Raw genomic sequence first — 21,148 nt, 5'->3', positions numbered from 1 at the left:
AGCGTGGAGTTAGATGCAGGGCTTGATCTCACAACCCCAAGATCATGACCTGAGCCGAAATCGAGAGTTGTACGCTTAATCGACTGAGCCGCCCAGGTGCCCCTGTGTGTTTATTCTTTCTCATTTCGTTGGTTTCCCATTCTGTCAGTGGCAGGAATGCAGGGAGTCTGAGAAGATACACACAAGCTTCTGGTTCATTACCCGTGAGGATGTGAACCCTATATGGAAATGTAAACCAATTGGAATATATGTTTCCAGGACTCAAGCCCATTCTGAAGGATGGTCAAGGACACGTCTTCCCTGGAGACCCCCACTGTAGCAGACACCTGTTTCTCCATTTGACCTTCAAGTTTGACCGGAGGCAAGTCCTTTAAACCAAGTCCTTTAAACCTAAACCATTCAAGCTCCCAGGAAATGGTCCCTCTCTTAAAGCTTAAATGTTCTCCCTCAGTTTTTTGTTTTTTGTTTTTTGATGATAGTCCCTTTGTTTTCACAAAGACTTATCTATGAGTCCCATTTATTTATTAGAATGAAGGTACACTTATTTATTGGAATATCAACATGCAGAATGACACCAAGAATTATAGCAGCTCAGAGAAGACCTAAGGTTACACGTGTGAGCCTGAATAAAAGTGAAGGCAGAGAAACAGTTAAAATAACATGTTACATTTATGGTATTTGTCATGGTTTACAAGGTATTTTTACAGGTATGATCTATAATAATCCAAGTTCTTGGTGGCAAATAACAGAAGCTAGTTTCTGGCTAGTTGCAGCAGGAATAAACGCATTAGAAGGGCAGCGTACAGTTCACAGAATTTACATGAGCCCCAAAGCATGGAACATAGTCAGGAACTAAGGGGACCTGGTTCCATGTGGCTTAACCAGTCAGATCACGGTCACATCTTGTCTGGAAACTGTGCTAGGCTCTGCCGCCACTGCCTCTGGCCTCAGAGGTGGACCCCTAATAGTCTCTGAGTCTTTGTGTCCCTCTCTATAGATGCACAGTTCCAGGTGGACACGTCTGATTGGCCACACCTGTGCCCTAGCTGTTGCGGGCAGGGGGAGGGAGAGAATAGAGAATCTCCATTTCCTTCACCCCTCACCTCTTGGTGTTCAGTACCGAGTAGCTGTATTAGGTTCTACTGCTGCATAATAAGGACTAGGTTTAAAATGACACTAATTTATTATCTCACAGCTTCCATGGGCCACAATTCCAGTACAGCCTCTAGCTGGGCTTTCCACTCACGGCGTCACCAAGCTGGAATCAAGGTGTTGACTGGGCTGCTTTCTCACTGGGAAGCTCACCTGGAGAAGAATCCATTTCAAGGTCCCTCAGAGGATGGAAGAATTTTGTATTTGCAGCCGTGTGTCTGAAATCCCTGCTTTGTTGTTAGCTGTCAGCTGGGACCATGCTCAGCTCCCTGGAGCCACGCTCAAGTCCTTGCCATATCCACAGGCCCACCCCCCCAATAGACAGCTCACAGTAGGACTGTTGACTTCTTCAAAGCCAGCAGGAGTATCTCTCTGGCTTTATATTCTTCCTTTAGAAAGCCTCTCATTCTCTTTCAAAAGTTCACCTGCTTAGACCAGGCCCACCCCTTTGCACAGCTACTAGTCAACTGAGTTGTAATCGGCTCATAGCAGTGAAATCCTGTCACAGTCACACGTCTTGCCCATACTCAAGGAGTGGAGATTACACAGGGTATATAAACCAGGAGGTGGGAATCTTAAGGCCCATCTTTGAATTCTGCTTATCACACTTACCAGAAAATGACAGGCACTTTCCCATTTTATCCCATTGGAGCAGCAGATCAGGTATAAATTTTCCAGCTTTACAAAGGAAAAAAAAAAAGACTCTGAGAAGCCAGAGTGATTTGTTTCTAGCCACAGAGTTAAGAAGTGGTTAACGTCAGAACTTTCGACAGTGCTCTTTGCAAAGGTAAATGGAAAAAATAGTAACTAATACAAACGTTCATGAAAATCAATTATTTGATACTTGGTGCTCTAGGTTCTGATAGAAAGTAGAAAGGAGAGTGAAGATGGGAAATTATGACTAACGAGCCCATGACCTGCTATGGGAGGCCCTTCTTGAGCTAAAGGAAACAATGCCAGCAAAGAACATGAGCTGTTTGTTTGATGTCAGAGAGAATGACATGCATCTAGGACATGATTGCTATATTTAAAGGAAGGAAGTAACAGCAAGTTTCAAAGGTGAATATGCAAGGTAGCAAAAATCTCCAGAAGAGACCAAACAGGAGGACCTAGAGACATTGCCACTGAGACCCTGCAGTTTTCTCTAGCTCAACCCCTCTGAGTGTTCTTTGCTTCCTCTTCTCCACCTCCCAGCTTAGACACCACCCCGTTTCCTAAGGAATCTTTCCTTCGACACGGTTATCAAAGGGAACTTGAGCTTATGTCAAGCTAACAATATTATTTCCTTCATCATCATCCTGAAAGTTTCCCCAAAGAGCTTTTTATATTTTTTTTAAGTTTTACTTACTTAAGTCATCTCTACACCCAGTGTAGGGCTTGAACTCACAACCCCGAGATTAAGAGTCGCATGTTCTGATTGAGCCAGCCAGGCACCCCTCCCCAAAAAGCTTTTAAAAGTTAGGATATAGAAAGATAAAAGGGGTAAAGATCTCAATGATACAGCTTGATACTCTACAAATAACAAAATTTTGTTGTCCAAGAATATCCAAGTAAAAGCTAAATAGGTCTTTGAACCCATGGCTGTGCATGAAAAACAGAAGGGTATAGTAGTGAGAGCAAAGTTTTTAAAAAATATATTCAAATGTGTCTGAACACATAATAATGTCTTCAGTCTCTTCTAATCACAGGTATGCCACATGAAATGAGGAACAGTAAAGTTACTCGAAAACCTTTGTGATGATCCTGGCCTAGCCACCGTCCAGCTGTGTGACCTTGTAATTTAGCCTCTCTAGGCCTTAGTCTTCTCATCTATAGAGACAAAAAGTTAGAAATTTTGATTTCTAAAAACCCTTGTAATTCTTCCATAGGCTAGATAATGTACAATAGTCAATATCAAGGGAAGAGCATCCTCCTCTTTCATCTTTGATGCAAGGGCTAAGTCCTATTAATCACAGGAGACCATGAACTTGATTGCATTTTGGATTACATTCAAGTAAGAATATTATCCAGCCCTTTCTGTTATTTGGGGACTCTTGCTGTCTGTAGAACTGTTTGTCATAGCTATGTATCTAGCTATTTAGAATTATGCACATACATGCACGCGTGCACACACACATCAGAAATACAAAGACAGAAGCAGGGCCACCAGGTTAACAGGGAAGAGTAGCTGAGTTAGCAGAGGCCTATTAAGGAGGCCAGAGGAAGAAGATAGAAGAATAGAATAAATAAGAGACCAGCACAACTTTCACAAATTGACATTACCCATATGTATCACCATTAATTATAATAATCACCTCCTTCTACAATAAGTACTCTGCTTGACCCTATGCCCATGTTTTATTTATTTATTTATTAAGCATTTCTTTCTCCTTTATCTTCTCCCTGAGCTGGTTAAGTAACTGCAGTGAAAGATAAGAGAGGTCTCCATGCCTGGTCTCTTTGGGCCTGTTCTCTCTTCCTACTATCTTACAATGCTCCTAACACTTTCAAAAAACAATAGTACATTTAGCATGACCAACAAGATAGCTAGCTCTGTTCTCTTAACTGCTCACTTTCAATTTTTTATTTTTATTTTTTGCAGAAGATCAAGGCACAGGGATACTAGATCAGTATCCAAATGCTGTCTAAAACACAACTAAGATATCTGGGACACATGCCCACTTTATTTTTCCAATCTATGCAAGAGGAATACATATTCTTGCTATGACCTTCTTAAAAGCCAACAATATTCTCTTCCAGAGAGATATAGAATCACATATATTTTAGGAAAAGGAGAAGGCTGTCCACTTTGTTGCCATTTCTGCTTCACACATATTCCTCCAACCAACACAGATGGGACATCCTGTAAAGTTATCATCGAGGTAAATTCCTCACTTAACACATGGTGTCTCAAGTCTGTCACCCACAATTCAGATTTCAATGACTCCCTACCTATCCACTGCCTTAACTTACTCTCTTTACACTCAGAAATTGCCTACACATTGCCTCACTCAATGTGCATGGTGCTTCTATTACTCAATCCATCTGAGGTCCAGTTTTTATGAAGCACTCCGTTCTATGTGAAATTCTCCCCTCCTTTGGCTTCTGTGCCTTCTCTCTTTGTGTCCTTCCAACCACTCTGATCATCTCTTTCTGGTCTTCTGTGGGGCTTTCCTCTCTACCTGCCCCTAAAATGTAGGTGTTTACAGCTTTGAGGGACCCAGAGGGGAGTCCCTCAGGACAAGCCAAGAGGGTCCTTGGCTTCATGCAGGATAGAAATCAAGTGCAAGCTGAGAAGAAGTGAGAGTGAGTTCATTAAAGACATAGAGAGAGCATAGATATAGACAAAGCATCCGGGAGACTCAGAAAGGAAAAGACGGCGAATTTCATCTTTGCTTGGGGTCTGGGGTTTTTATTGAGGGTTGTGGTTCCGTGCACGTGTGTTCTCAGGCATCCAAGAAAAAAGATAGGTTTTTAGGTGTCCTCCATAAGTCACTTATGCCTTGGAGACAGAGGTCTTAATGAGTCAGTGGTCTTGGAAAATGTTTATGACAACCCCACTCGGTCACTCCTTAGATGTTTTCTGGTATGCTTGAAGACTCCAAAGAAATTATTAACTCCTTGACCTTTGCAAGGAGGACAAACATTATTTGTTCTATAAAGCATCTCTGTAAGGCAGAGATGCAGGTCCTAGCAAGAATAAAAGCAGGAAAAGGAGCAAAAAACAAAAAACAAACAAAAAAACAGTTTCTCATGGGGTGCCTTAAGGTTCCCTGTCTCAGCTTCATCCTATAACCCTTTTCTCTTCTTATTCTTCCCACTTTTCCAGATGACTTCATCCAAATTCATGGTTTCACTTACCACCCACTCAATAACTACTTCTAAATCTATTTCTCCAGCAAAGAGCTCCCTTCTGGAGTCCAAATTTATGTATTCAAATATCTACTAAGAATCTCCATTCAGATGTTTCCCAGATATCACACATTCAACTGTGCTGTCTGAGTGTGCTTGGACCTGTCATAACAAAACACCATGGGATGAGTGGCTTAAACAACATAAAATTATTTCTCATGGTTCTGGAGGCCAAGATTAAGGGGCCAGATAATTTAGTTCCTAGTGAAGGCCTTCTTCCTGGCTGGCAGATGGCAGCTTCTCCCTGTGTACTCACATGACCTTTACTCAGTGCATGCTCATGGAGAGAGAGAGAATTCTTTGTCTTCCTCTTCTTTGAAAAGCACTGACCTCATCATAAGGGTGCTACACTCACTACCTCACTGAACCTTAGCCACCCTCCCAAAGACCATATCTCTGAATATCATTGGGGCACGTGGGTGGCTCTGTCGGTTAAACATCTGACTCTTGTTTTCAGCTCAGGTCATGATCTCATGGGTCGTGAGATCGAGCCCCATGTCAGGCTCCATGCTCAGCGGGGAGAATGCTCAAAGATTTTTCTCCCTCTGCCTCCCCCCACTCACTTGTGCACGCGCATGCATCTATCTCTAAAATAAATACATATTTTAAAAATTAATGAAATAAATAAATACATATCATCACTTTGGGGATTAGTGCTCCAACATATGATTTTCTGGTGGGGGGGAAGAGAATCACAAACATTCAGTTCATAATATGGGCCAAAACCAAATGCCTAGTCTTCCCTCCCAGACCTGCCCCACCTCTGCTGTGCCTCATCTCAGTGGAGAACAGCACCATCTGCCCAGCTGCCTACCTGGCAACTAGGAGAGGTCACCTTCTAGGTTCTCTGTTTCCTCATCTATAAAATAACAATATTAATAGTATCTACTTCACAGAGAATGAGATCAAATGAATTAATACATGCAAAATGCTAATGAAATGCAGAACACAAAGTAAGTTATTAGTAATATTGCCCATTAGATTTTTTTCTTAAATTTTCTTTTTTTGGAGTGGGGCACCTGGGTGGCTCAATCAGGCATCCGACTCGTGGTATCGGCTCAGGTCATGATCTCAGGGTCCTGAGATTGAGCCCTGAAGTGGGCTCCACGCTCAGTGCAGAGTCTGCTTGAGATTTTTCTCTCCCTCACCTTCTCTCCTCCCCTCTGCCCCCTCCACCACTTACAGTCTCTCTCAAATTAATTAATTAATTAATTAAATCTTTAAATTTTCTTTTTTTTGGAAAACCAACCCCACAGAACTGCTTCAGATCCTACTTTACATAATATCCTTGGTCTTGCCGCCTTCCCCCACCCCAACCTGTCCTACCTTGACTTTGGGGAGTTTGCTTCACACATGGAATACTGGCACTGCTTCCTAACTGGCTTTTCTTCTCCATCTCAGCAAGCTGTCCAGTCCTCCCCACAAGTAGCTACAAGAGTCATCTTTTCAGACTGTAGTGATCATCGTCACATTTCTCCGGTCATGTCTTCAGTGGCTCCGCATGCTTTCAGGCAAAGTTCAAATTCCTCAGCATCAACTAAAATGCCCTTCGTGGGATAGCCCCTGTTTAGCTCTCCAGCCCCTGTTGGGAAATACCTTCCACCATGGGTGCTGAGTGTCTCTGCACCCTCTTGCCGAGTGGGTCCGACTGCAAGACTTGTCCATCTCCTGACACCGAGCAGTACCTGCAGCCGGTCACAGAGGGATCTAAGGAGATCCAGGTGACCACTGCATATCTGCTCGCTCCCTTGGAGTGGGGGGACTTGATAGCTGGCTGCTTGCTTACAAGAGGCTGTGCCCTTGGGTCTGCGTGCCTCAGCTGCAAAGCAAACCCACTGAACATGTAGCATCCACTTGGGTCCATCACATCACTCATGTGGGATTTGGGGGAAAGGAAACCAGTGCGAATATGCTGAAGCTCATGTTCTTGCTACACCATTGATAATAAAGCACTTTGTCTCTGACCCAGGAGTCTTGTATCATCTGCCGTGATGCTAACATGTTAGGCTGTAAGTAGCAGAAAATTCCATACCTTCCACAGTGTTTGATAGCTCCATCTTCTCCTATCTCTTGTTCCATCTCTCAACCCATGCTCTGGTTGCACTGACCTGTTTCCTGTTCCTGTGCCTTAAAAGATGCTGATCGTACCTCCCCAAATCTTATGTCCTTTATTCTCATCCAACTCAAAGTACTGTCTCCTCTAGGAAGCCTTCCAGACTTCGAGTGTGATTTTGATGCCATTCGTCTCTTCTCGCACAGCACCCTGCATACATCTCATCAGAGTTCTTGCCGTATCACACTGTGGCTTATTTCCCTCATGCAGCTTCTCCACTGGACAGAAAGTTCTTTTTTTTAATAAATATTTTATGTATTTATTTGACAGAGAAAGGCAGTGAGAGAGTGAGCACAAGCAGGGGGAATGGGAGAGGGAGAAGCAGGCTCCCCGTTGAGCAGAGAGAGCCCGACATGGGACTCGATCCCAGGACCCTGAGATCATGAACTAAGCTGAAGGCAGACACTTAACCAACTGAGCCCCCCAGGCACCCCTGGTATGAAAAGCTTGCAGCCTAAGGATTCTGTAGGTGGAAAAGGGGGCTCAGTTGGTTAAGTGGGTAGGGGTCGTGTTTTATTTTTCTTTGTATGCTTGCAACCTACAGACTACCCTGCAACACTTTGCATGTGAACGTCAATAAATACTACATGATAGAATGAGTGACTAGACCCTAATAGGTTTGACCCATTCTGAAGGATGAGCCTTGAATTAAATTATCTGCTGTGTCTCCCTTTGCCCTTCACACTTTTTTTCTCTCTTCTTACCTTCCATTTCTTATTTTTTTCTATTCTAAGCTACACCCTACTCTGTGTGCTTAGCTAGATGCAAATAGACTTACGTGAGGCGGAAGTATACCTGCAGAGCAGTGAGGTGGATTTCATGCACATATGGGAAAATTAATCTCACCTTATATAATCAGTGCCTAAAGACAGAAACTCAAACTTCCTTCCTCTCCCAAATTTCTTGAGAGATTGCAAAACTGGATTAAGTAGCAGGGATGATATGTTGTTTATATTTTAAAATATTTTTAATTTTCTCTCTCTCTTTCTCTCCAACACAGCCCTCCTGGTGAAAAAGAATGGGCCATGGTAAAAGATAATTGCCTAGGACCCTGGCCAGCATTAGACACATTTGTTATGGCCACAGTGGAAAAGTTAGCTTTAAATGAGCCCCCTTTTCCACCTACAGAATCCTTAGGCTGCAAACACCATAAACCTAGAAGGTACATCCTGACATGTGTTAAATAAATGCATGCGCTAATAAATAATGTTCAATAGTATGCATGAGTAACCCCACAGGGGTACTTTAAAAATCAACATTTTCATAGGGAAACTAATACTATTCTCTTCCCTGGAGAAGGTATATGTCTTCCCCTACTTCCTTAATTACTGTCCTGACTCTGACCGTGTCTTCTGAGTGTACTAAATGATAGCGAGGCTAAGGCTCCATCCTAGTGGACTTCATTAGTGAGCCAGCTATTAAGACTTTCTCTCTCAGCTTCCAACTCAGGCTTGAATACTCAGCTTTGAGATTCTGACACTGACTCTGCAAACTCCACTTTTGTTTTGCCAGTTGCCTCCACCTTTGCGTCTTCCAGTGGGGAATGACCAGGGAAGAAGGCTACTTGCTCCTTCTTGTTGGTTTGCTTCTGTTGCCAACGTCACCCAGCCTCACTCCTTCGGAATTTTAAAGAACCTCGCTCTTCTCCCGTAAATGGCAAACAGCCCAGCCCTCTGCAGCGGCGACATCTTGGACTTGGCTTCTGCTTGCTCTCCCGGCTCACCTGTGCTTGCTAACAACCCTGGAAACAGACCCTCTGCCCTCTTCGTCAGGCCCTCCTGCCTGCCTCCCCGATCCTCCCTCTTTTTCACAGCACCCTGTGAGATCACAGAGCCGGCCCTTTATAGGACGATTGCTAAAATAGCAACCAAGGTGAGACCGAAAACTAGCAGCCAAGAAATAAATATTTGTGCCTGTGTGCTTAAAAATAGCCAATCTGGAATGACATAATAGGACAAACCCAGATACAACAATGTTTGCTCCCGTGTGAAGTCACAAACGGCTTTACCACTGGATGCGCTTTTTCCCTTTGGCCCCACAAATGTTTGCAAGCACAGTTAATCTCCTGCAGCTCTTAATCTTCCTTCCCTCCAAAACACACTAAGGAACTACAATTTTTCATTTAGTGTCTAGCATTACTTTTTTCTATTTTAAAGAGGAATAAATTGAGGTGTCAGCAGTTTTAAGTGATCTCTTGTTATTTTCAGCTCAAATGAAAACTTAAAGCTTCACTAATTTCTTTGAAGCGATTATGCAGCTTTGGATGGTGGGGTGGGGGGGGCGGTGCGGGGAGTGGGGAGAAGAGTGAAGAAGAAGGAAAAGGGAAAGAAGCAGCAGGACGGCCACTGAGTCCCAAAGATCTCAAGCAGATCAGCCATATTCATTAGGACATTTATGTCTAAACTAATGTATAAAATAAGGGAAGGTTGGTACATATGATAGAGATGAGGCCGTTTTATTGAATGAACATTCAATATAAATCATTCTTATGGTATGATTATTTATAGAACCACACATGATTGCATGTTAGGGCCCCCTCCTAGATATTCTATTAGCAACTTTTGCCGTATCTTATTATAGGGCTCATCATGCAGTATTAAAATTGTCTGTCTTTCTTTCTGCATTGTAAGCAGTCCGAGGGCAGGGACTCTGCCTTTTTCTTTTTCCTTTTCCTTTTTGTAGTCCGAAGGTCTCCTATAATGTATAACCCATTGAACTTAATGTCAATCGAATTGAAACGGACTATATCTTTGACTATAAAACTCAGTACCATTTATGCTATACCAAAATTAAGTCTTGAACACTGCAATAATCTTTGTATTGTATTATGATGAAGTTATATGAGACAGTCTAGTGATTAAGGATGAGCGCTCTGTCCCTGACTGGCTGGAGAACCTTGATTGATTTCCTTAGGCCTTGGTATACCTCAGTTTCTCTGTCTACAAAACAGGGATATAATAAACCCTACTTCATAGGCCTATTGTGAGAATTAAATGAGATAATACACATGAGTTATTTAAACAGGCCTGGCACAAGGTAAGCACTCAATGTATTTTAATGTTAGTGGTAGTCGAGGCATAAAAATGATGATAACAATGAGGACGATGAATTAAAGTCATGGTACAGGGACAGATTAGAGACCACATTTTCAACACTAAACCAGACAAAGGAGTAGCATATAGAGTATATAAAGAACTTCAAAATTCAATTTTAAAAATCAAAAAATGAGGCAAAGAAATAAGGACGATTTACTTCCGTAGAAACTCAGCTGACAACCCTATAAGCCAAAACTCACTAATAATTTGGAACATGGAAAGCAAAATCCATGAAATCATTGTGATTATTTGGAAATTTTGTAAAGCAAAACCCACCTGCCAAGCTGACACAACTTTCAAAGTCCGATGGTTTCAAATGTTGGCAGGTAGCTAGAGTGATGGGAACTCTCACACACAGGTGGTGAAAGTGAAAATTGGCACCAACACCGTGGGGGGCAATTTGGCAGTATTTTTTAACATTGAATACATGCATGTCCAGCATTCTGGTGGTCTTTACATCAGGGCTATTCAAAGGTTTCATCAGTTCGGAGGTTTTTACCAGACTGACCTAAGAGCCTACCTGTGTTCACAAAAGCCCTTCCCACATCCATCCCAAATCCTACTTCAGTGCATGGCTCCTGAGTTCAAAAACCTATGGGTAACCAAACAAAAAAGCAGCCTCCTTTAAGGACTCCTTAAAACACCATGGAGTTTTTGGTCTTCTAGTCTCTGTGTACACATTTCTGTTAAGAGTGAAGCCTTGGTCTAAAATGAGATAATGGGGGACGCCTGGGTGGCTCAGTTGGTTAAGTGTCTGCCAGGGTCCTGGGATCGAGCCTGCTTCTCCCTCTGCCTTCTTTTCTGTCTGCCTGCCACTCCCCCTGCTTGTGCTCTCTCCTTCTCTGACAAATAAATAAGTAAAATCTTAAAAAAATAATAAAATAAAATGAGATAATGGGTTACATTGCAGAAAGAGGTGGAAGAGATGATCATGTTCATTGAACCATTTTGCTTCTGTTATTCCTCGACTAATGTCAAAAATGGCAACTCTATTTGTAGTGGTGGGGTGGGGGGAGTTCATGAGAGCAAATCGTGGCTAAAGTTTTCAATTATTTAAAATTTTTAAATTATTTTAATACCTGACTTTTCTCGTGTGTTTAGGTGCAGGCAATTCTGTTAAGCCATCCTCAATATTTATGCCTAAAATGTTTCATTAGTAGGAAAGTAAAACACCTTTAAATAGTCAGAGAAGTATATGTTAGTGACTCTGATTTTTTTAAATGGATCCAGCATGTTTTTCTGGAAACCGCAAACTGCCCGAAGTAAATTGGATAAAAATCCACAACTAAAATGTGTTCATTATTTCTTGGTGTGTGCTCTTAAATAAAGCAGCTAAAATGCACATTATAAGAGCATATCATTAAAAATCTATTCTAGTTGAAATTAATTTCCATCTAATTTTATTTATAAAACACTTAATGTTTTTTATTACTGTTAACAACAAAAAAATAAAATCATATGTTTCTTCTACACAGATGAGTTTCAGCAGTATCTTTCTCTTCCTTTGAAGACGAGGACATGTTTTATCCTGAGGTCTAGAAATTAATGACATTATTTATGACATCTTTACTGGGTTCTAAGTTAATTATTCCCCAGAGCAGAATACCAATAATCCATATATGCACACAAACACACTTATCAAAGGAATACCATGCTTTTTTATCATATACCTCATTTCAAAAATAATTTACAATTTTAGCTAAATAATATGTTACATTATTATAAATTAAATAATGAGAAACAACATGTCAATTCATTTTCTTGTTTGGATGACTTATTATAAAGTGAATAAATAAATTATCTCTACACCATTTGAATCATCTCTTTACAACATGCATCTTGAAATTTATTTCTCAGTAGTTGGTAGTGTTTCATGTTTACTATATTAAATTCAAATTCAATTCAAGGAATAGCTAAAGAGATTTTTGAATCCTATATTAACATTTATTTGAATCAAAAATGAAGTTAAACTATTGTTGTCAGAAAATGTTTTATTTTGCTGATAGGTTTGACAAAGGTTATTGGTTTTGTCAATATAGGGAGAATATTTTTTATAAATTAAATGCAGCTTCAAGGTTTTGATGAAAATATATTTTAAAACGTGATAAGAGGGGTGCCCAGGTGGCTCAGTAGGTAAAACGGCTGCCTTCAGCTCAGGTCATGATCCCAGGGTCCTGGGATGGAGCCCCATATCTGGCTCCCTGCTCAGTAGGGAGTCTGCTTCTCCCCCTCTACTCACCGCTCCTCTGCTCGTGCTCACTCTCTCTCTCTCTCTTGAATAAATAAATAAAATCTTTAAAAAAATGTGATAAGATACATATTTTTATCAGTCACGAAAATTACAATGTTTCCCTTTTTTTTCAGTATTACAGACTACGCTGATTTTCCAGTGTATCCTCCAGCCCACCTCTGAGTTCACTGCACCTTCTCGTGGTAAGTGCCCGAGTGTTTGCCTAAGGAAGGTTCTCTCTGGTTCTCCCAGGTACAGGGGCAGGTAATGAAAGGGCATGCTTGATGGGACAGTTCTGAGGTGTCTTCTACATGGTACTCAGAAAGTCCCCACTGTGATATATTTTCTGGGATCGACGCTCGGATAAACCACTTGAACCCAAGACTTCATTTTAGAGTTTGCTTTGCTTTTTTGAAGAACTCTAACTAAGATAGCGATCTGTTCTAGACAAGGTGCTGTAAGTAAAAGAGCAACAGGTATAACCAAGAGCTATTTGATAAATCTAGATGTCCCTCTGAGAACTTGAACGTGTGAATAACTCTCATTCGCATGTCAGGTGGTTTTAAATTTTCACCAATTTGAAGAAGAATTTAATAGAATTTTTAGCAAGAGGAATACTAAAAATAATTTTTGATGGTAAATGACTAGTTAGTATTTGGCATGTAATTTGAATGAATTTCAAAGAATCGGATAAAATCGCTGTAACAAACACTTTTCATTCCCATTTATTTATTACAATGAATATGTTTTCTGAGCAGTTACTTCTGTAAAAATAGGGTGGAGGACAGGAATAAAATCAGTGCAGAAATCTGTATTGTTCTAGTATAAAGCCATTCATCAATGGATACATGAATTAATTGGAGGGAGAAGCACTATTTATATTATTTCTAGAGAAGCATTTTCAATGATATTTTATTTTTTCTGTTCAATAAATTACAAAAGGATAATTATTTTATAACATCATTTTGTTTTCTTGATCAATTGCATAACAATACCAAAAAGAAAGTTTAAACACTTATAATAGACTTATGATCCCAGGAAATAAAACATTTAAAATTTTTAATTTCCATTCATAATTTCATCAAAAAGAAATATAATAGGATGATCAAAAATGGGACTTCCTGGCATGGAAATATATTACACAAAGATAAAACTCTGGGAGAATTGGAATGGGAAGGGGAAAACGGAAAGATTTAAAATTTCCATAGGAAATTATGCATGTATTTTTAATGATTATGATCATTGAATCAAATTGTTAAGGGATTTAGATTCTTTTGGATATACTTGAAAGAGTAATCATTTATTTAAAAATGTTAATATTTACAAAATGTCAGCAATTTTATCCTTCGGAACTGTTTTAAACCTATGATTTAAATTCTCAAATGTCAGTGTTAAACTGTGTGAGGGGTACATAGTTTCTCCAAATTCTTTTAAGGTTTATACAAGAAATGAATTTGAAGACTTACAGGTTGAATTGTGCCCGCCGCCCCCCGCCTCCATTCCATTCATGCATTGAAGTTCTAAGCCCAGTTGTTCAGAATATGACCTTATTTGGAGATAGGACCTTTATAAAAATAATCAAGTGAAAATGAGGTCATTAGGGTGGGCCCTAATCAATATGACTGGTGTGTCCTTATAAAAAGGTAAGTTTGGACACGGAGACAGAGGAAATACAGGGCAAAGAGACTTAGGGAGAAGGTGGCCATCTTAAAGCCAAGGAGAGAGGCCAGGAACAGATCCTCACAACATTTAGAAGGAACCATTCCTGCAGACATCCATTTCAGACTTTGAGCCTCCAGAACTGTGAGAAATACATTTCTGTTGTTAAGACCCTGTCTGAGGTACCTTTTTACAGCATCTCTAGAGAACTAATACAAAGACCATTCTCTTGGAGAAAACCTCACACTGATGGACAAGGAGAAGTGTAAAGGGACATTCACTGTGTTGTTCTTTGCCTTAGGGGAATAGATCATTAAAATCTGGTACCCCAGCATTTTCCATTTAGTGCTGGGAATGGGATCCAGGAAATGGGAAGGCAATTCCAGATCTTTCTGACACAGTGCCTTTGGAGATCTGCTCCTGCTATCCCAAACTGGCAAATGCTCTTCCATTTTCTTCAAATGCCCTGATGTCACACATGCCTTGGGACATAGTTTTCTTTAGCGTCTTTCCATGGGATGCTTGGCAATCTTTGGAGTTGCAGTGGTATTTTTGACACACTTTCTAATGTCAAAGGACATTCCACTAGTCTCTAAATTGCAGGCTAATTTTTACCCTCTATGGTTCTCTTTGATGTGCCCCTGCTCCCATATCTCTAGAACCTGGATTTTAAAATCCAATATGATTCTCTTTTGTTTCTTTGCAACAAGTCTGTCCTATTTCCTCTTGTATTGTGGGGCAAAATTGGCAGAATCTAAAGTAAATGGCAACTTGGTACCTTTTTTTAAAAAAGATGATTTGACGTGCTGAATGGCAGAATGGATAGACAGGTATGTGATAAAGGAAGTGAAGTAAAAGATCAGTTGTAGAATCTATGTTGGGGATATATGTAAATATTATAAAAACTTGTTTACAACTTCGATTTTGCTGTGTGTTTTCAAGTTCTCATGAGAAAATGTTGGAAAAACAATGAAAACGTAAATGGCAGATGGAGTTTCTAGAGCACAGAGTGACCACGGTACAGAGCACATCCAACTCAGGTGACCAAGGTCAACAACAATGGTGATGAAGTCCTGTCGATAGCGTGTGTCTTGATATGACATGATGAGTGTCTTCACTCATGAGCACTTCACCTCTATGATTTTCCTCTCACAAACAGATAACCCTGGTCTAATCATGACAAAAAATGAGATAAATCCCAACTGAGGGACTATCTAAGAAATACCCAAGCAGTAAACCTTAAAACTGTCAAAGTCATCTGAAAACAAGAAACCACCACAGCTAAGAGGAACCTAAGAAGACACAGTGACTTAGAGGTAATGTGGATCCCTAGATGGCATCCTGGGACAGAAAGAGACGTTAGGTGAAAACTGAAGAGAATATAAAATACGGACCTTAGTTAACAATACTGATTACCCATTTCAGCAAATGCACCACATTAACTCAAGGTGTTAACAATAGGAGAAATTGGGTGTGGAATATCCAGGAACTCTCTGTTCTGTCTTCACAACTGTTCTGTAATTCTAAACCTGTTCTAAAATACAAAAGTTTATTTAAAAACATATAGCAAATAATACCTGAAGGAATTAACATTACTTCGTTATTATATCGCGGGTGCTGTTAGATATTTAACCTCCTAAATGCAGTTGTGAGGTCTTTGTCTGTGTGTCTCTGTAGACTAAAGGCTCTTACTTTCAATGTTGACCATGGTAGTACAAACTGAAAGGAAAGCCAAGTCATAGGAGTTATGCATGGAATTAAAGAATCTAGTCCGTTCAATTGGCATTAACAAACTCTGTATGTGTGGCATGTTTTATTTTTTTAAGGATGGGGATGCAAAATGATGCCATCAGACAACATAGAACAAACAGTTAAATTAGAATGGATAGGATAGCATTTCCCCAGATTTTGAATCGGTAATATGTGTTACACAGATACAAACACATTCATACAAAAATATTTTCTGACACCTGTAAGGGTGTTCTTATTCAACTTATTTATAACAGGTATATGTAAGATTTCAAAGTGTATACATTTATGAACTGTCCTGCTTTTCCTAAGACACCCATCTTTATTATATTTTAAGTTCCAGAAATAGCTATAGAAAGAATTTCCTTCAAGGAGTCGTCTTTTCTGGGCTGTGCTCTCTGGGCCCTCTGCTGGTTGCTTCACAACCTGGAATCCAGGGCTTTCTCCGTCTTCTGGCATCTCCCACTGTCTGCTCACAGGGCCTTCTCCCTCCGCTGTTTAGCGTATTCTTTTAAGACGCTAGTTGGCCAAAAAAATGTTCAGTTCCAAAGTTTTATGGGTTTGAAAAATAACAGCTTGCATTTATACTGAAAATTGCGAAGTACTTCCACGTATATGATCTCATTGGATTCTCACAGAAATCTTCATTAAAAACTCCTTTCTTAGCGAGTGAAGGGCATGAAGGGTAAGCTCAAAAGTGGCCCTGACTCCTGATGTTGGCTGTTCTTGGCTACCCAGCATCCGGTTGCCCTTGCAGTATTTGGGGAACCCTCCAGTCTCACAGGGCAAGCATGTATGCTCCCAGCCTCTATTGCAGCTACCACATAGGCACTCGGCCCAGGACCCACCTATGATGCAGCTCCGACTCAGAAGTTGGATTCAGACTCTGAATCCGAAGTTAGAGAAATGAGGACTCAGGATCCATGCTGGACTTGGAAGGGGCAGCTACATCTTTGTTCAGGAGGCAGCAGGGACAGCAATTCAAGTGGGAGCATCTCTAGTCCAATCCTACCCCGGAGCTGGTTGTACCAGGCCCCACATCTAGAACCTAGCAGTGGGGTGATTGCCAGGCAAGTTTGCAAGACAATTTTGAACTCTGTTCCCTGTTGTGCAGCCTCCAGATAAAGTCCTCTAGCCCTCTGGGAGATTATCTGAGACATGGATAGTTCAGCCCCGCCCCCCACCTTAAAAAAAAAATAGATTTGACAAACAGAATAGAATAGAATTGACATGCAATAGAATAAAATTAGATTGACACACAATTGAATAAAATAGAATTGACATATAATTGAATAAAACAGAATTGACATACAATAAGCTGCACATATTTAAAGTATATAATTTGATGATTTTTGATGTACATCTACACCTGCAGAATCATCACCAACATCACAATAATGATAATATTCATCACTGCCAAGAGTTTTTTCTTATGCTCCTTTGTAATCCTTCTTTCCCACTCGTTCCCACCCCCACCTCTTCCCAGGCAGCTACTGATCTGTTTTCTGTCATTACAGAAAATGATTTTCCAGAAATGTTACAGAAATAGAATCATACAGAGTACACACCTTTCGTCTGGCTTCTTTCACCCAGCATAATTATTTTGACATTCAGCTTGTTACAAGTATCAATGGTTTAGCAATCCTTTATACTGCTAAGTAGCATTCCTTTAAAAAGATATACCACAATGTATTCATTTGCTGATGGGCATTTGGGTTGTTTCCAGGTTTGGGGTATTACAAATAGCACTTCTATGAAGATCCATGTATAAGTCTTTGTATGGACATGTGCTTTCGTTTCTTCTGGGTAAATGCCTAGGGTGGAATATCTGGATAATATGGTAGGTAATATTTTAATTTAAGAAATTGCCAAAGGGCGCCTGGGTTGCTCAGTCAGTTAAACGTCTGACTCTTGATTTCAGCTCAGGTCATGATCTCAGGGTCGTGAGATAGAGCCTGGCATTGGGCTCCAGGCTCAGCACAGAGTCTGCTTAAGATTCTCTCTCTCCCTCTCCCTGTGCCCCTCCCCCTCCTCACGTGCTCAAGCTCTCTCAAAAAAAAAAAAAAACCTACTAAGAATTTTCCGAAGTGATTGCAACATTTTACATTCCCACCAGTAATGGGAGAGTTCCAGTTCCTTCACATCTTCTGCCACATTTGGTATGATAAGTCTTAAATTTTAGCCTTTCTAATAGGCATGAAGTTATCTCATTGTGGTTTAATTTGTTTTTCCCTAATGGCTGATGATGTTGAGGTATCATTTCATCTGCTTTTTTTTTTTTCCACCTGTATATATTCTTTGCTGAAGTATCTGTTCAAGTATTTTGCTCAGTTTTTAATTGGGTTGTTTGTTTTTTTATTATTGAGTTATGAGAGCTCTTTACATATTCAGGTTACAAATATTTTCACATTTTCTGCTATCCTGGGACTTGCCATTTTATTCTCTTAAGAGTATCTTTTAAAAGGCAGAAGTTTTGGGATGCCTGGGTGGCTCAGTTGGTTGAGTGTCTGCCTTTGTCTCAGGTCATGATCTCAGGGTCCTGAGATCGAGTCCCACATCCAGCTCCCTGCTCAACAGGGAGTCTGCTGCTTCTCCTTCTGCTTCTCCTTCCTCCCTACTCATACTCTCTCTCTCTCAGATAAATAAATAAAATCTTAAAAAAAAAAAGGCAGAAGTTTTAAATTTTGATGAAGTCCACTTTATCATTTTTTTTTTTCTGTGTGGAATTGCTTTTAGTATCACATCCCAGAAATCTTTGCTTAACTCAGGATCTCAACTCAAATTCTCCTATATTTCTTTCTAAAAGTTGTATAATCTTAGCTTTTACATTTAGCTCTAGGATCCATTTTGAGTTAATTTTTCCCTGCAGTGCTCCCCAAAGCCTCACCATTCCTTACCCTACAGAGTTAGCTCCTATGCTGCTTGCCCTTTTTGCTTGCCATCTATCTACAGTGACCTCTTTGCAAAACCCTTGCTCTCCTCTTCCAAACGGCTCTGTTCACACTTGCCCTCCACCCACCACCCACCCCCAGAACACTATTCCTTATCCCTTTTGGCCAAAGACCTGATCTATTTTAACTCAACATGGGTCAATAAAAGAAATGGATGAATAATGAGCAAAGTCATGTTCCTTGACTAAGATGACATGGTAATAAGCTGGGACATTGGAATGGGGCTTCTGATTCCTAGCCCAGTCAGAGTTTTCATGTGGCATTTGAGTTAAAAACTTAAAAGAGCTTCTTGACCACTGTCAGCTCCCCATATTCATTTTAGAGGTGTCAGTAATGGTACCCAGCCTGCAAATCTCTTGGGAAGTCAGCCCCTTCATGCCGCATGATTGGTGGCTGGTGCATTTGGCCTAGGCACTTTTATGCTGTGAAGTTATTTATGGGTGACTTTAGTCTTGAAGAATTTCTGTTGATCCAGTAATTGGGCTAAGCATTAGTTTTTTGATGATTTAGCTGTGTTCCTTGTGAATTAATGATGACTAATGATAGGGATTTAAGAACTGATACCCTCAGGTACTTAGCTGTTTTAAATAGCACATTAAACAATATAACACTTAAAGTTCATGTTCCTTAAAAAAATATTTCATGAAAACCCAGGAGGTGAACCGTAAGTGCTGTATTAGTTGCATTAAGGATTAATTTTATAGCTCCAGAGGTAGAGCCAGGAGCAGATTCTTTTTTCTCTAAATGAATGTGCCTTTCACTAAGAACACAGGCTCATGATGAATGGGTAGTATACAAATTCCGGCTCCCAAACTCCAAGACCTAGTGCTTAAAAGGGAAAAGCACACAAACTTAAATTCAACTGTGAGGAAACATCAGATAGACCCACACTAAGAGACAAGCTCAAAATATCAAGGTTATGAAAGACAAAAAGACAATGAGGACCTGTCCCAGATGAGAGTCATGACTACGAAATGCAATTAATTGTGAAATGCTGGCTCGGATCCTAGATTATAGAAAGAACATGGGTATGACAACTGGCAAAATTTGAATAAGGTCTGTTGATTAAGTAATGGTATTGTCTGTACTATTTTTACTTCCCTGGTTTTGATAGTTGTCTAATGGTTTCATTTGTGGAAGCTAGAAGAGTATATGAAAACTTTTGGGACTATTTTTACAATTTGGTTATAACACTAAAATAATTCATAATATATTGTTTAAAATATCCCTAAAATAAATTAATAAACAAACAAAAAGCCCCAACAGATATACACATAAAAAGAGAGGGAGACATTTCTTTTTTTTAATTGTTTTTATTTAAATTCAATTTAATTGATACATAGTGTATTGTTAGTTTCAGAGGTAGAGTTCAGTGATTCATTGGTTGCATATAACACCCAGTGCTCATTACATCACGTACCCTCCTTAATGCTCTTCACCCAGTTACCCCGTCCTCCCACCCACTTCCCCTCCAGCAACCCTCAGTTTGTTTCCTAGAGTTAAGAGTCTGCTATGGTTTGTCTCCCTCTCTGATTTCGTCTTATTTTATTTTTCCTTCCCTTCCCCTATGTTCATCTGTTTTGTTTCTTAAATTCCACATATGAGTGAGATCATATGGCATCTGTCTTTCTCTGACTGACTTATTTCGCTTAGCATAATAGAGAGGGAGACATTTCTGTGCAGAGAATATTATAAAAGATTTTAAATTGGCAGGGTTCCAAGCACCAACAAAAGCATGCAGAAAGAGAATTGATTCTATTGAGCCTATGGCCCTTCAAGAAAACAGAGTTCTTCTTTGTACCATAGAAGAAGAACAGAACCACCACCTGTGGTCTCAGCAGATACAAGAGCACAGGTGCCTGTCCTACTGTTTCAGCCTGCCCTGCTGATGGGGCCTGGGGACCTGACTTGTCATGAGGCCTGCTGGGTGTAACAAGAAATCAGGGCTTCTCTGCCCAAATACAAGTGAGCCACCACTCCTTCTTAAATAGACACCTAAAAACCAATCAGTTCTTTATATTTCCAGTATAACACTGGGTGCCACAGTGCAGACTGGTGCACTGTAATCAGGGGGTTTGGCCAGATTTACCTGTAAGGCCCGTCAGCTCCTAAGAGAAGCTGGGAGCAGAGAAAGTACAACTTTTTTCAAAGTAATATCAACAAAAAAGTAGATCATCCCAAAGACCTCTCCTCTCCAAAACCATATGGTTCATGTTGTACCTGAAGAAGCCTAGGCTCAGAGAAGGGTGCTGACCTGATAGAGAATGCAAGGGATGAAAGCAAGTCCAGTGGCTTCCGTCCAAGTCCC

This window comes from Halichoerus grypus, chromosome 9 (assembly GCF_964656455.1).
Source record: "Halichoerus grypus chromosome 9, mHalGry1.hap1.1, whole genome shotgun sequence".
NCBI lineage: Eukaryota > Metazoa > Chordata > Mammalia > Carnivora > Phocidae > Halichoerus > Halichoerus grypus.
Note: the sequence above shows the minus strand (reverse complement) of the source record.